At 41.5% G+C, this 15941-nt stretch overlaps 1 pseudogene; it reads left to right on the top strand.

The window, feature by feature from the left end:
* Positions 1-7144: 7144 nt before the first annotated feature.
* Positions 7145-7788, top strand: LOC101715963 (calumenin pseudogene; annotated as a pseudogene).
* The last annotated feature ends 8153 nt before the right edge of the window (positions 7789-15941 follow it).

Genomic DNA, 15941 nt, shown 5'->3' on the forward strand with positions numbered 1-15941 from the left:
GTGAACCTAAAGCATGCGTGCCACAGTGGGCTGTTTGTATCATTGGAAGCTCTAAATGGTTCGCCATCAGTGATATACAGCAGTCCCTGGCTGAAGTGACTCACCCTTTTGGAAATGGAACATGTCACTTCCATATCCTGTGATCACCAAGGGTGCCACTGGCCACTTAACTATCCACCCAGCTTACTCCACATGTCTAAGGCTCCTCCTGGGCCTTTACAGTTTGCATTTCAAATGTCTTCTGAAGGCCTATACGCTGAAGTTCTGGTCACCAGCCTGTAGGAGGTGGTGGGGCTGCTAGGAGATGAGTCTCAGTGGGAGAAATGAGGTCTCTGAGGCCGTGTCTTTGAAGGGGACAGAGAGGCCCCCACCTTCTTCATCCTTCTCTGTGCTTCGTGGCTGCCATGAAGCAAACAGAACTTCTCCACCACATGCACCTGCCTTATACACTGTGACAACACAGATCCAAGGCAGTGGGTCCAAGTAGCCATGAGCTAAAATCTCTGAAACTGTGAGCCAAAATAAGTCTTCCTTAAAAGCTTCCAGTTTTTAAGCTCAGGGATCTTGTTACAGCAATGGAAAGTGACAAATTCAAGGCCTTTGAGAGCATTTGAGTTCATGGTTCTCATCTTGAAGTCTCAGACAGCATCCCCACTCATTCCCCATGGGAAATTGATTTGAATTAAACTGGGTGACTCCAGTGGCCAGAGCAGAGAGCAGTGTGCAATGGCAGGACAATAGTCATCCAGCCTGAGAAAGGGGTTATCACAGTCAGAGGGGTCTGCAGTGGGTGAGTGAGCTCTTTTCTCAGTGGTCATTTCCAGGGCGTTGGTGTCCTGGAAATCTCCATTGCTATAAGACTAATGCTATGGGAGACATTGCTGAAAGCTGAAGTGCTCATGGGGACCCCACAGAGTCAGAAGAATGCCTCTTGGTTTAAGATAGCAGCTAAAAGTTTCTATTTCACTGTGGAACAGATGCAGGGAGAGTCTGATTGGATGACTCTTCACAGCCTGTGTGCTCCCCCAGGCAAAGCTGTGCAGTGAGGAGGAGCACAGCCGCTTGGGCAATGAAGGGAAGCCAGCTGCTCTCCTCACCCTGATAGGCAGCAATTCAAGGGTTAACTGCTTTCCCCCCTCCTGCAACTACAGAACTGGAAATGACCTGCACAAACAGCAGAACTGAAGTAGGAAAATTATAAGGCAATTTTGCTGGTTTCAACTTGTCCCCCACAGAAAGGAAATAGGTTTTAATATAAGATCTAAAAGGCAACATGTTTTATAAACTGCAAAAAAAAATTGTTCTTTTGGCTGGATGCTAGAATGATGAGCTTTGGGATAAAAGGAGAGCTCTTTCTTTCAAAAAAAAAAAAAAAAGAAAAGAAGAAAAGTTAGACATGGATCCAGAGAGAGCTGGAATGCACCTCCCAGCATCCCACCAACACTCTGTAAGAAGTTGGGAGCAGCTGCCCTAACCCCATCACAGATACCATACAAAAAGGCAAGATTAAAGGTTTTCCTGCTCTTTTTTCACCCAAATGGAAAAGCTCATTGCAAAAACTCCTTGTTCAGGCCAAGCATTACATAACTTGCTTTTGATGGGACATCACTTAGGCACTGACAAACCCCAGTCCCTTACTGAGGGGCCTCCACTGTGAGGACTCTCCTGACCATGCAAGGAGCTGGCCCTAGCAGTGGGGATATTTCATGTGTCCTCCCCCACCCCACCAAAGAATATTTCACTCTAATTCTCCTTAGTCCAATTGGAATCTAAAGTCTAGACAGTTTTCAGATAACAGCCATTGGAGACAGTGAAGGGAAATGTATGTGTCTCCCAAAGATAAGCAGATGCTGAACTTCTCCCAGAAGCTTTCTGGGAGGCACACAGAAAGGGACTCAGAAGGTCACTGAGGAATAAATGAAGGAAGAATGTCTGGAAACATGTTTAAGATGCTGAGGCAGGTTTTACATATCCCTAAGTTAGGGACATGGCTGAAAGATGCCATCCTCTTCCCAAGAGTTGTTCAGCAATTAATGCAATGGCAGTCCACAGTAAAGGAGGGGAGAGACATGCCATCCACCTCTTCAGTCTCTTGTAAAATCTTTCATTCGCAAGTATTTACACAGGGTCTCTGATGTTGCAGGCACTTGTCTTAGCAGAAAGACATAACTGCAAACAATTTCAATAAAGACCCTGCTCTCTTGGTCAGATGTGGTGGTGCACGCCTTTAATTCCAGCACTTGAGAGGCTGAGGCTAGAGAATTGCCACGAGTTCAAGGCCAGCCTGGACTACATAGTGAATTCAAGGTCAGCCCAAACTACACAGAGAGACCCTATCTCAAAAAGAAAAAAAAAAAGATCCTGTTCTCATAAAATTAAAATTTCCACTGGAGAGTCCAGCTACCTTCACTGGAGACATGAGAGTCTAGCACATGCCCCTACCTTGAGATATAGGAAACCTTCCTTTGCTGATTACAAACCAAACCTCATACCCTGTTTCCTATATCTGCTGGGTCTATAGTTCTTATGAACATCTTTCTTCCAGATTGCAAAGAATTTATACTACACTAAACCACAGGACTTCCAAGGGCAGAGACATTGTTCTCAATTATTCTTGAGACTTGTGACTCTAAGCACAAAACAGATGCCACAAAACAGATGTGTGGTTATTGATAGAGCAAAGAATTGTGCAGACAATAAAGGGGGTCTTTGGGAGTTGTCAATACAAACTTCATCCTTCTGCCTTTGAGTACATATTCGTGCTGGCCTAATTCGGCTCCTTCTCAGAGTGAACAATTCAAGCAGACACACTTGCCATCCTTGTGTAACATCCATTCCTGAAAAGCAACAGCAAGTACATACACAAGCCCTGGAAAGAGGAAGACCAGGATGGCTGAGCCTTTCTTCCCTGAAGTTGGAGGGGATGGTGCCCTTGATCCCAGGGCTTCTTTGCCTGAGGAAGGCTCAGCCCTGGGGTCCAGAGAGATCTCCCTGGAAAGATGCTAGAGTGAGATTTCACTTCCTCTCTTGCTAGGAAGGGGGTTTTCAAGCCAGGGCTACCTGTGAAAATGTCAACAATGCTTAAACCAAGGGGGAAATGCATGTTCCATTGGCAAAGGATATCTGCTGTGGTTTGGATACCAAATGTCCCCAAAGCCTCATGTGTTAAAGGTGTGGGCCCCAATCTGGTGCTATTGGGAGGTGGTAGAACTGATAGGAGGTAGAGCCTGAGGAAGGAACAGAGGGATCCCAGCCCAATTCTCACTCTTTTTCTCCCTGGCCCTGAAGTAAATGTTTTGTCATATGATGTCATCCATTATGCACTAACTCAACACAGGCCCGAAGGTCATGGGCCAACCCACATGGACTGGAACCTCCACACTTATAAACCAAAGTAAACCTTTCCTCCTTTTTTTTTTTTTTTTGAACCTTTCCTCCTTTTAAGCTGACTACCACAGGTATTTGTTACAGTAATGAAAAGCAACACAAATATGTGGTCTGCAGTGTCCTTCACTGTCAGAGGAGCAAACTCATGTCCTTCCCCAGACCAAGAGGCCCAGCGGATCAGCAAAGGTGCCAGCTCCAGAACGCTGAGCTCAGAGCGGAAGCCAAAGCAGGTGGTGTCCTCCTGCTCCCACAGGGACACTTGAACCCTTAGAGGACACAACTAGTCTCAGTCCCACAATCCAAGCCTGTCCTGAAGCTCAGGATCCAAGTTTGGAATTGACACCCTGCCAAGATCTGACCAAGCACTTGCAAGTTATCCTTGGTTCCCTGGGGTGACCAGCTGGACAGATTCCAAATACCCAAATATTGGCAGAATTAACTGGAGGATGGCTGACATCCCTATGAGTCTAGTGAACACTAAGCCAAATATTCACAAGTTAAAATAAATTATTTAGGGCAGAGACCTGATTTCCATTTTTAAAAATTCTATCACTCGATTGACAATTTATAACTAATGGTATTTATTTGTGAGGTACACAGAGTGATGTTATGGCTTATGAGTATAATGTGGAATGATTCAGTCAAGCTCATCAACATATCCATCACTTCAGATTCTACTGTGGTTTGGATATGGTTTGAGTGTGTCCTGAAGGACTCATGTGTTAAAATTTAATCCCTATTGTGAGGGATTCAGAAGGTAAAAGTTTAAGGAGAGGCCTTGGGAAGCGAATAGGATTAGTAAGGTTTTTGGGGTGGAGCCCCCATTATTGAATCCTGGTGCCTTTATAAGAAGGAAAGAGTACAGAAGACACACACGTGCACGCACACACACACACACACACACACACACACATATCTCACATGTGATACCCTGCACCACCCCAGGTCTCTCTGCTGGCAAGAAGTCCATCACCAGTTGTGGCCTGTTGACATTGGACCTCCAGAACTTTGAGTCAAAATAAGCCTCTCTTCCTTCTAAAGTGAACTAGCCTCAGCTACTTCATTATAGTAACATGAAATAGATTAATTCAGATATCACTTCTGTGGTGTGAACATTTGAAATTTATTCTTTTAGTAATTTTGAAAGGTACAAAACACTATTATTAGTGGGCTGGGGATTTAGTTCAGTGGTTCTGCCGCCTGCCTCACAAGTACAAGGTCCCAAGATCGAACCCCGGTACAAAAAACCCACTATTATTAGCAATATTCACCATACTATGCAGTAGATATTTAAAAAAAAAAAAAACTTATTCTCATTGCCAAATCTTTATTAAGAATGAACATCCAAGAGTAGGATATTACATATGTTGAAATAGTTAAGGGTGGTCTGGCATGTTTGCCTCAGCTAGGATATTCACTTGCTTTAGTAACATTACTAACAAAGGAGAAATAAGGTATTTTAAAATAACAATGACGTAACAACCAGCTTTGCAGTGGTTCTAGAAAAGGAGCAGGCATTGGATTCAGAGACATGCACCCAGAATTATCTGTATTTTCCATAAAATCATAGCCTCATCTAGCTGCATGTTTCTAGGGAGTGCTGGGAGAAGGAAAGGAGTTCCTGCAAGAGTCCATGCTCCATCCCCTGCCCTCCTTTAGCTGGAGCTGTTCTGCTTGCCCTTGATGGGCTCTGGCCAGGGTTCTGAGTAAGAATTTGTTTCAGCAAATAGTTTTGCTACTTGTGTTGGATGGGACATTTTTAGTTGCAAAGGAGAGAGACTTTGATTTACAAAACAAATTGGTTTATTTAGGCAAAAATAGTAACATGATTGAAAAGCTGAAGGTTATAGGCTTCAACATAGCCAATTACAATGACTTTAATAATGTTAACAAGACCGAGGCTGTTGCTGTTTCCTTCTATATTCCCATTATTTGGTTTTCCTTTTGTGCTGCTTTGCTATCTGCTGAAGGTGATTTTCAATTCGTAGTCCAACATGGCTACATGAACCTCTTGTCTGTATTCCAACCATAAAAGAGGAAGAAAAAGAACATGCCTATCTTCCTTTAAGGATATGTTGGAGAAGTAATAATATGATACTTCCTCATATCTCATTGGCTACATTTAATCATATGCCCACACCTAGCTCTAAAGGAAGGTGGAATTATAATCTTTATTTCTGGCACCTATGAGCCCAGCTAAAAAGGAGGCATTCTATAAGAAAGTTAGAGAAAATGGATATTAGAAGAAGACTAAGTACATCTGCTTAGTTGAAACTAAGTACATCTACTAAGTTGGAACTAAATAATTCCAATGAAGATTCCAAAGTTTGAGTCTTATAGTTAGGACTTCAGTTATGTGTCTACCCTGAGCCATGTCCTCTGGCCAGATAGAATACACTGATTTGTTGGGTCTGATTCTCATGGCCATGCCAGATCCTACAGAGAGAGGAAACAGAGGGAGGCTGAGTGGACATAAATAGCAGAATCCATTGTATTGCAAAAATAAACTTTGCTAAGAGTACAACTCTGGCATTCTAATGTAATCTTTTGTCTCTACTTTTCATGTCCTAAGAGTTGAAGTGACTAACACTGAGTGTGCAGCAATTACCACCCATGCAAGTTCAAGACCGTTTGTGTATCATGCTTCCTATTCCCACACTGTTGCTCTTTGTTATCAGTCAGATACTGAATTAGTCAGCTTTCCTATCAATGAAACACAATACCCAACAACCATAACTTAAAGGAAGAGAGGTTTAGTTTGCTTGTGGTTTCAGAGGGTCCAGTCCATGATGGGCAGGCTCCATGACAGAAACACCATGGTGGAAGGGCCTAGCAAAACAAAGCTGCTTACTCCATACCAGCTAAGGAGCAGAGGAAGAGAACAGTGCCAGAGAGGAAGGGCCTGGGACCATACACAGTACTCAAGGTCACATCTCCATCACCCACCCACTAGTGTGTTTCACCAGTCTCCAGGAGGATCCCAAAGCCAATCAAGTTGACATTCCAACCTGACTGCCACAGATACATTTCATAGACTACATTACAATGAGGGAGTCTATAATTTATTCCATATTTTCCTGGGCACAGTATGTTCCAATAAATTACTTCTTGATTTTTTACAACTTTGTATCCATGATTGGAAAATTACTAATTTCATGGACATAGTTACACAAATGGAGAAGAAAATAAGCTTTCCTACTGTCTTCCTCTAATATTTCTTTTTTTTTCCTTTTTTCTCTCCTGAACATATTCTTATTGATCTCAGGCTTTAAAAATTAGTTAAATGAGCATTATAAAAATTACATGATAAGGGAGTGAGAAAGAGTAAAGGTTAATGTTTACCTACATGTTTGAGTTGAGGATCTTGATCCTTCATATCATACTCCCAACTAAAGAACAAATACAAAAATAAGCACACTATGTTATACATTATACAAAGTGTAAATCTACAAACACAAGTGTACTAATTATAGAGTTGTTCCTTGGAAGCACATTTTCCCTCCAGTCCTTGAGGAGGAGGAAGAATGGGGATGAGATGGTTTTCATTATTTCATTACGCCTTTTCATGTCTGAAAAGTTTGTAATAACAGTCTCAGAAGCGGAAACAATTTCACACCAGAAGAGAGCAAGGAAAGGCTTGGAAAAATTGTAAGTAAAATAGATGGCGACAAGGACGGGTTTGTCACTGTGGATGAACTCAAAAACTGGATTAAGTTTGTACAAAAGCACTGGATTTATGAGGATATAGAATGACAGTGGAAAGGGCCTGACCTCAATGAGGATGGCCTCGTTTCCTGGGAGGAGCATAAAAATGCCACCTACGGCTACACTTTAGATGATCCAGACCCTGATGATGGATTTAACTACAAACTGATGCCGGTAAGAGATGAGAGGAGGTTTAAGATGGCAGAGAAGGATGGAGACCTCATTGCCACAAAGGAGGAGTTCACAGCTTTCCTGCACCCTGAAGAGTACAACTACATGAAAGACATAGTAATGCAGGAAACAATGGAGGATGTAGATAAGAATGCTGATGGTTCCACTGATCTAGAAGAGTACATTGGTGACACATACAGCCATGATGGAAATGCTGAGGAGCCAGAATGGGTGAAGACAGAGGAAGGGCAGTTTGTTGAGTTTTGAGATGAGAACCATGATGGGAAGATGGACAAGGAAGAGACCAAAGACTGGATCCTCCCTTCAGACTATGACCATGCAGAGGCAGAAGCCAGGCACCTGGTCTATGAGTCAGACCAAAATAAGGATGGCAAGTTTATGAAGGAGGAGATTGTCGACAAGTGTGATTTATTTGTTGGCAGCCAGGCCACAGATTTTGGGGAGGTCTTAGTACGACATGATGAGTTCTGAGCTGCATAAAGAGGAACCCATGTCACTTCAAAAGTAATTTATTTTTACAGCTTCTGGTTTCCTCTAATATTTCTTAATCAGGTTTACCTGCGTTTTCAATAACCCTTACACCATATGTCATCTCAACATCTCAGAATGGTCTCCCCATCCTTCATCCATCCTTTCACTCATCTATTGGTCTGCCCATCCACTTGTCCATACTCTCATGAAGCTGCTTGCCAAGCACTGGGAAGCAAAGATGAGAGAGGATCGTTCCCCTCAAAGGACTCACATTCTTATGAGGAAAATAAGCAAACAAATAATTAGATAAAATGGAATTATGTTTATGGAGAGGCTTCATAGTAAAGCTTCATGGAGTAGCAGTGCATGAGAAGCCAATGCAGGCAGGGAAGAACTCGGGTACAGAGAAGATAGTGTGAAAATTAAAGTGTACATAAAAGAAAGCTACACAGAATCTGGGCCAGTGAAGCTGGATTCTGAAGGACATGGAGGAAGATAAGGCCACACAGTGTCAGGCTTTGGAGGTCCTTGTGTGCCTTGTAAGGACATAGGAGCAGCAGTATTGAATACATGGACCTGAAGAGAGAGAATCGTTTAAATTATTCATCAATTTCATATTAAAATTAACATTGAGGTAAATAATTGTACAGGCACCAGCCAAGTTCAAAAGCAAAAGAATCCAGTCTACTCTGTAACTGCCTTCCTTAAAACTCTGGTTCTGCCAAAACCATTTAGAAGTGTAGGATAGAAATAAATAAGGTGCAGAGAGAAGAAAAGTTTAGTTGGCCCTCATTATTCTTTTCTTCCATGTTAGTGAGTTCTCCTACACACTAAAACTCATTTGTAACCCCAAAGTCAATACCCATGGTTCTTCCATGTTCTCTGTACACATGCACAGTGGCGGAAACCTCCATACCCCCAGTGCCCACATTGCCAGGAACAGCTGAACAAGGCAACACTTTGCCTTCTTCAGCTCTCCTACTGTAAACAAAGGTCCTTTGTGTGGTCACTTCAATGCCATTTTTTCTCCTTCTTGCAAATTTATTAGTTTTATTGTGGCCCCAAAGTGTAGAGCTGAAAGTGCTGTTTAGTGTTCCCAAGCATGAGAAAAATGTGATTGACTTACGGGAAAAATATGCAGGTTAGGTTAGCTTCATTCAGACCTAATTTTCATGTTGATGTTCAATGAATCATATATATATAATAAAGCTTCTTTAAGAACATAAAACAGCATTTGTATTAATTGATTGATGAAAACATTGTAACCATAAGCTTCCAGGAAGCTAACCCTATATTCTCCTAGGAGCAATGGTTCAATAGTTATTAATCCACTGTTCACTGTGACTTGAAAGAAGATGATTCTTCTATAATGTGATGAGAATTGACTGCATCTCAAATGTCATTTTGCTCTCCTCAATATGCTTGATTTTGGAAAACAGGTTATTTAATGAAACATGTTAAAGAATGACAGAATGATTTTTTTAAATTGCCATTATACATTTAGGTCAAGTCTGAGATGGGAGTTTCATTGAAGAAAGGGCATTTTGGGAAAATAGAGGATATGTGAAATGATTCAGGGCCTCTTTGAGTTTCTATCCCATCTATCCTGACTTATTTTTATGTTCTGAAAAGGGGAAAGTAAACAGTCCCCAGAAAATGCACCAGCAAACTTCTAAACAATCAGAGCCAGCTTCTGTCAGCAGAGCCAATGGCCCAGGGACCACATGTCCTAGATGTCCTGGAAGCTCCTGGCCTCACTTAGCCTATGCCATTTCTACAGTGAGCTTATTTTTATCAGACCACATTTCCTGGCATGGAATAAAATAACAGATGCAAGGTCCAACATGGCTGAATAAAGGAGGAGTCATGTTGGAGAAACACAGAAAAGACCAACTAAATGCCCAGGTAACTGGAAGCGGCAGGGGCGGGGGTGGGGGTGGGAGGGAAGGACACATGACACAGGGCATACGCCCCAAAACAGAAAATCAGCTTGAGAGAAGATACTTGTAGAGCAAATGAAACATCCAGGTAGGAGTTAACAAGAGGGAAAGTGGTCTGCCAGGGCTGGCCAGCAGGCTCCCCACCCTCACCCACCCCTGGTACTACCATCTTGAGAACTTCCCCAAAAGCTGGGAGTAACCAAGAAAAATTATAGAGACTTGCCTCCCAGGAGAGACTTGGGATATATGGGCCCCTTCACCCCATTATCCCCTCTCCAAACACAGGAAGCTACAACTACACAGCAATCTCACTAGCACCCACCAAGGGAAGGGGAACTTCCCTCCTCCCATTTTCCAACCTAAGGCAACAAGAAGATGAACAAGTAAATGGTGATTGCCAAATCTACTTAGCTGCTTTTGTTTAGAGTCACTACCTAGAACTCCTCATCAATACTGGGCCGGTTTAAGTCTCAACTCAGTACCCCAGGGACCCCCAAGTCACCTCTGGGTACCTCAAGTTGGTCCTACACTAACCAGTACCTCCATCTGGCACACACAGCTAACACCAGTCCCATTTGAGTCTGCGCCTGGCACTCTGAGATCATTTGATTTCCCTCCCTCCCCAGCACTCACTGCCCTGTTGCCACCCCTAGGCCCATATCCAGTACCAGTTCTGGGGCTCCATGGGAAACTCCAGTCCTGTATGAGTCTCTGCCTGGTGCCCTGAGCCTGCTGAAGGCCCGCTCAGTCTCATATCCAGTGGAGGTCTACCTGGCTCCCAGCACTGGTAAAATGTCCACCTGATTTTCTTGGTATACCGGGCCTGCATGAGACTCCACCAGGTGCCCGGCACCCACATTGGGCCCACTAGAATCTCCCCATGTTAGTCCCAGGCACACATGAGTGTCCACTGGGTGCCCTGGGGTGGCACAAGACTCCATGTAGTGCTTTGAGCTGGACCCACAGACATAAGAATATCCATTGGATGCCTACCATTGGTTCCCAGTCATCCATGGCTCCATGCCAGGCTCTCAAGCCTGCTCAAGGCTTCACCCAGAACCCAACACCCCACATCTTTCCTGGACCTGTGTCCTGGCTTGGACAACTCGGATAGGAGTTTACTGGTGGGGAGACCTTCAAGTAGCGGGGTCACCACACAAACCCACAGACTATAAAGAGGGGCAGAGCGGAATGTGGCTTCTTGGATTAAAGAGTCCAGGCTCAGGAAGAAAAACACTCTTCTGGAAATATGCAGAAATTTCTTTTCTCTCCCCTCCCCCCTTCTTCTTTTGACCTAATTATTTTTAGGTTTTTCCTCTATTTTTTTTGGTGGTATTATTTTTGGTGGAGTGTGGAGTTTTAGCACCCATTTTCTTGTTCCCTCTCTTTAATATTACTTTGTTTTATTGGTTTGATTAGGTCTTCCCTCTCTCTCTCTCCTTTTCTCACTATCTCTTTCAATTTGTTTCCTTAGTATCTTTTCCTTTTATTCCTCTAGCTTAATCTCTATTCTTTATTTTTTATCCTTTTCTTGATTTTTTTCTGTTACTATCATCTAATACTATTAATTTTCTTTTACTCCTTAATAGAATCTTTTATTTCAGTTTTACTGCCTAATTCCCATCTTCTGTTGCTTAATTTTTCAATTTCTATTTTTTCATGCTCTCATTTCCATGTCACTATCCTTACTAGTGTAACCATTAACGCTTATAAATCTGTAGATAGTTAAATATATCTTACTATGGTTGAACATTGTTCTATTGTTAATGGAGGTCAATTTTCTCTACTGAGTGTATATTTACTGTATATCAATATCTAGTTTGTCTTAGAGTTTGTACTACAAATATTGATCTCATTTCTATGGTTAAATGTAGTATGGTGTTCTTAGAATTTGTCATTATGCATATTGTATTTGATGCTATTGTTGCTGATTTTACTACTTTATCCGAGGTTCTTAGAGTTTGTCATTATGCAGTTTCTATTTGATGCTTTTGTTATTGCTGATTGTACTACTTTAGCCAAGGTGAAATAGTTGTTGCTATCAACAGGTTTCCTCTGTAAGCATATCAATATCTAGATTGTGTGGGAGTCATACACAGTGGGACAAAAAGACTGCATCCTCCCCTCCCTAATAAACAAAGGTAGTTGGATCCTGGGATAGACCAAAAGGCCAATAGCTAGCTACACCTAGAGGACATCTCTGAAAAGTAGACATTACTTAAAGAAGTCTCAATACTAACCATAAAGTATCCCACCATAAGCAATCTGCAAGCTTCAGTACAGAAAACAAAAAATGATAAAAGAGATAATGATCCTAATAAAACAAATGATCAGTGAATCAAGGAAAGATACTAATAAAAAACTAGAAGAGCTAAAAAACACAAACCAAAATGCCCAGCATAAAAATGAATTGGAGTCCGTAAAACAGTTTCAAACAGAAATCCAGGAGAGGTGCCACAGCTCCCAGCACAGAGGAGGAGGCTTCTGGATTGACATGCCACAGCACCCCATGCAGAGTAAGAGGCTTCCGGGCCAATGTACCCCCTCTCCCGGCACAGAGGAGGTGAGCTGCTTGGGCACCAGCAAAACCCCACCCCACCCCCATCAAAATGAAAGGACACATAAAGAAGCCTCACAACCAGGCTTCCAGATCACCTACAGCAACCCCAAAGGGAAATGAAATGGAACACTCTGATACTTGATCACCTAGACTCTCTGAACTAGCAACAAAAAAGGATCTGGAAGAAAGGAAATCAGAAATAATTTCTCACATAACAGCAGAGATTGTGCCCATAGTGCAAGACATGATTAATAAATCTAGAGAGGCCAGCAGTACTCTCCATACTCTGCCAAAAGGGATGCTGGGGAAGAGAGAAGTTAAGTAGCCTTCCCAGAGTCACACAGGAAGAGGAGGTAAGCCAGTTCCAGCACCGAGGAGGAGGCTCCGCAGCCACAATTCCACCACTCTCAGGGAAGAGGAGGTGAGCCGCACCAGCAACAGCAGCATCACCCACCCCCAGTGCAATTGAGAAGTCATGTAAACAAGCCTCATAAACAGGCTTCCAGATCACCTAGAGCAACCCCAAAAGGAAACAAGATAGAACAATCTGATATTCAACCACCTGGACACCCTGAACTGGCAACAAAAGAGGATCTGGAAAAAATGAAATCAGAAATAATTTCTCAGATAGCAGCAGAGATTGTGCCCATACTGCAAGACATGATAAGTAAATCTAGAGAGGACACAGATAAAAAAATAGAGGAGCTGATGAAAATGATAGAATCCCAACATAGGAAACAAATGGAATCTATAAAACAGATACAAACAGATATCCAGGAGATTGAAAACTCCATTGAAAGTCTACACAGAAGAATGAACCAATGTGAGGACAGAATTTCAGATATAGAAGATAAGATTGCAATTACTGACCAGGAAAAGAAAAATTTCTTTAAACTTGTAAGGGATCATGAGAAATGAATCCAGCAACTTCTAGATGATGCAAAGAAGAATAACATAAGACTGATTGGAGTCAATGAAGAAACAGGAGAGAGTACAGACAACATAAAAAACTGTTCACAGAAGTGATGGCAGAAAACTGCACAAGCAGGGGAAAAGAACTTGACATACAGATCAGTGAGGCATATAGGACTCCAAATATCCTTGATCAAAAAGAAATCTACACATAGGCATATAATTGATAAGATTCCAGAAACTCAACAGAAGAACAAAGTTCTACAAGCAGTTAGAGAAAAGAAACAAAGCACATACAAAGGAAAGCCCATCAGAATCACAGCAGACTTCTCAACACAAACCATCAAGGCAAGAAGAGCTTGGAGTGACATATTCCAAGCCCTGAAAGAAAACAGCCTCCAACCCAGATTGATGTACCCTGAAAAATAATCTTTCAAAATTGCTGGAGAAAAAAGATACTTTTGTGACAAAGAGCACCTTAGGAACTTTGTGAATACAAAACCAGCACTCCAAAGAATTATACAAAATATCCTAGGAACAGACATTGAGGATCACAACCCCAGGAAGCAAAGCAGAATGAACCCATCTGGCATGACAAGAAATTAAATGTAAAGGGGGAGAACCCAACAAAAAGAAAAAGTCATGACACTGACAAGTCAATACATTTCAGTTATAAACATCAATGTTAATGGTCTCAATTCACCAATCAAAAGAAATAGACTGGCAGAATGGGTCAAGAAGCAAAATGCAACAATATGCTGCATACAAGAAGCACACTTAATTCAAAAGGAAACTCATACACTGAAAGTTTAAGGGTGGAAAACAATACTCCATGCAACGGGAAACTGAAAAAAAGCAGGAGTAGCTATCCTCTTGGCAGATCAAGTAGATTTCAAACCAACACTGATAAAGAGAGATGAAGAAAGACACTACATCCTTGTAAAGGGAACAATCCAAGAGGAAGAGATGACAATCATAAATATCTATGCACCAAACACTAGTGCACCCAGATATCAAAAAGAAATACTAACAGACATGAAAAGTCATAAATGCACTAATACAATTGTAGTGGGGGACCTCAACACCCCACTCTCACAAATAGATAGATCAACTAGACTAAAAATAAGTAATGAAATACTAGAACTCAATCGAACTCTTGAACAAATGAACTTAACAGATGTTTACAGAGTCTTCCACCCCACAAAATCAGAATACACATTCTTCTCAGGTGCACATGGGTCATTCTCCAAAATAGACCACATACTCACACATAGAACATGGTTAAGTAAATGCAAAGGAGTTGAAGTTATCCCCTGTATATTATCAGACCATAGTGTGATGAAATTAGAGATCCATAGCAAAAGAAACTCAAAAAACTTCATAAACACATGGAAATTGAACAACACATTTCTGAATAACCAATAGGTCACAGAGGACATTAAAGAAGAAATCAGACAGTTCCTTCAATTAAATGACAATGACAATACAACATATCTGAATCTATGGGAAACAATGAAAGCAGTCTTATGAGGGAAATTCATAGCAGTGAATACACATATCAGGAAGACAGAATGAGCCCAATTAAACAACCTGCTGCTGAACCTCAAGCTTCTAGAAAAAGAAGAGCAAGACAACCCCAGAGCTCATACAAGGGAGGAAATTATAAAGATCAGAGGAGAAATCAATGCAATGAAGACTAAGAGAATGATCCAAAAAAATCAATGAAACCAAGAGTTGGTTCTTCAAAAGAATCAACAAAATTGACAAACCCTTAGCCAACCTTATCAGAAAAAGGAAAGAAAAGGCCCAAATCCATGCAATTAGGAATGAAAAGGGTGAAAGTACAATAGACCCAGCAGAAATCCAGAGGATCATCAATACCTACTTCCAGAACCTATATGCCAATAAGATGGAAAACACAGACGAAATGGGCAGATTCCTAGATACATATGAATTACCAAAGTTGAACGAAGAAGACCTAAAAATTCTCAACAACCCAATATCAACCAATGAAATTGAAAACATAATTAAAAACTTATCAACTAAGAAAAGCCCAGGCCCTGTTGGCTTCACTGCTGAATTCTACAAGATATTTAGAAAGGAACTACTCCCACTACTGTTTAAATTCTTCAATGAAATTGAAAGGGAAGCAATACTCCCAAATTCATCCCTGGAAGCAACCATCACCTCGATCCCCAAAGCAGAGAAAGACCCAACCAAGAAAGAGATCTATGAGCCAATCTCACTAATGAACATAGATGCAAAAATCTTTAATAAGGTACTGGCAAATAGAATGCAGAAGATCATCAAGAAGATCGTACACCCTGACCAAGTGGGGTTCATCCCAGGGATGGAGGGATGGTTCAACATACACAAATCAATCAATGTAATACACTATACCAACAGAGCCAAGGACAGAAACCATATGATCATCTCAATAGATGCAGAAAAAGCATTCGACAAAATCCAACATGCATTTATGATAAAAATCCCACAAAAAATTGGAATAGATGGTCTCTACCTCAATCTGATAAAAGCCATCTATGAAAAACCAACAGTCAATATCATACTAAATGATCTAAAACTGAAATCCTTCACAATAAAATCGGGAACTAGACAAGGATGTCCACTATCACCACTCCTGTTCAATATAGCTTTGGAAACATTATCCCTGGCAATTAGACAAGAGAAAGAAAAGGAATAAAGATAGGAAATGAAGAAGTCAAATTGTCATTATTTGCAGATGACATGATATTCTATATAGAAGACACCAA

This window comes from Heterocephalus glaber, unplaced genomic scaffold (genome assembly GCF_053883595.1).
Source record: "Heterocephalus glaber isolate CG9 unplaced genomic scaffold, H.glaber_assembly_v1.0 deba00001461, whole genome shotgun sequence".
Taxonomy (NCBI): Eukaryota; Metazoa; Chordata; class Mammalia; order Rodentia; family Bathyergidae; genus Heterocephalus; species Heterocephalus glaber.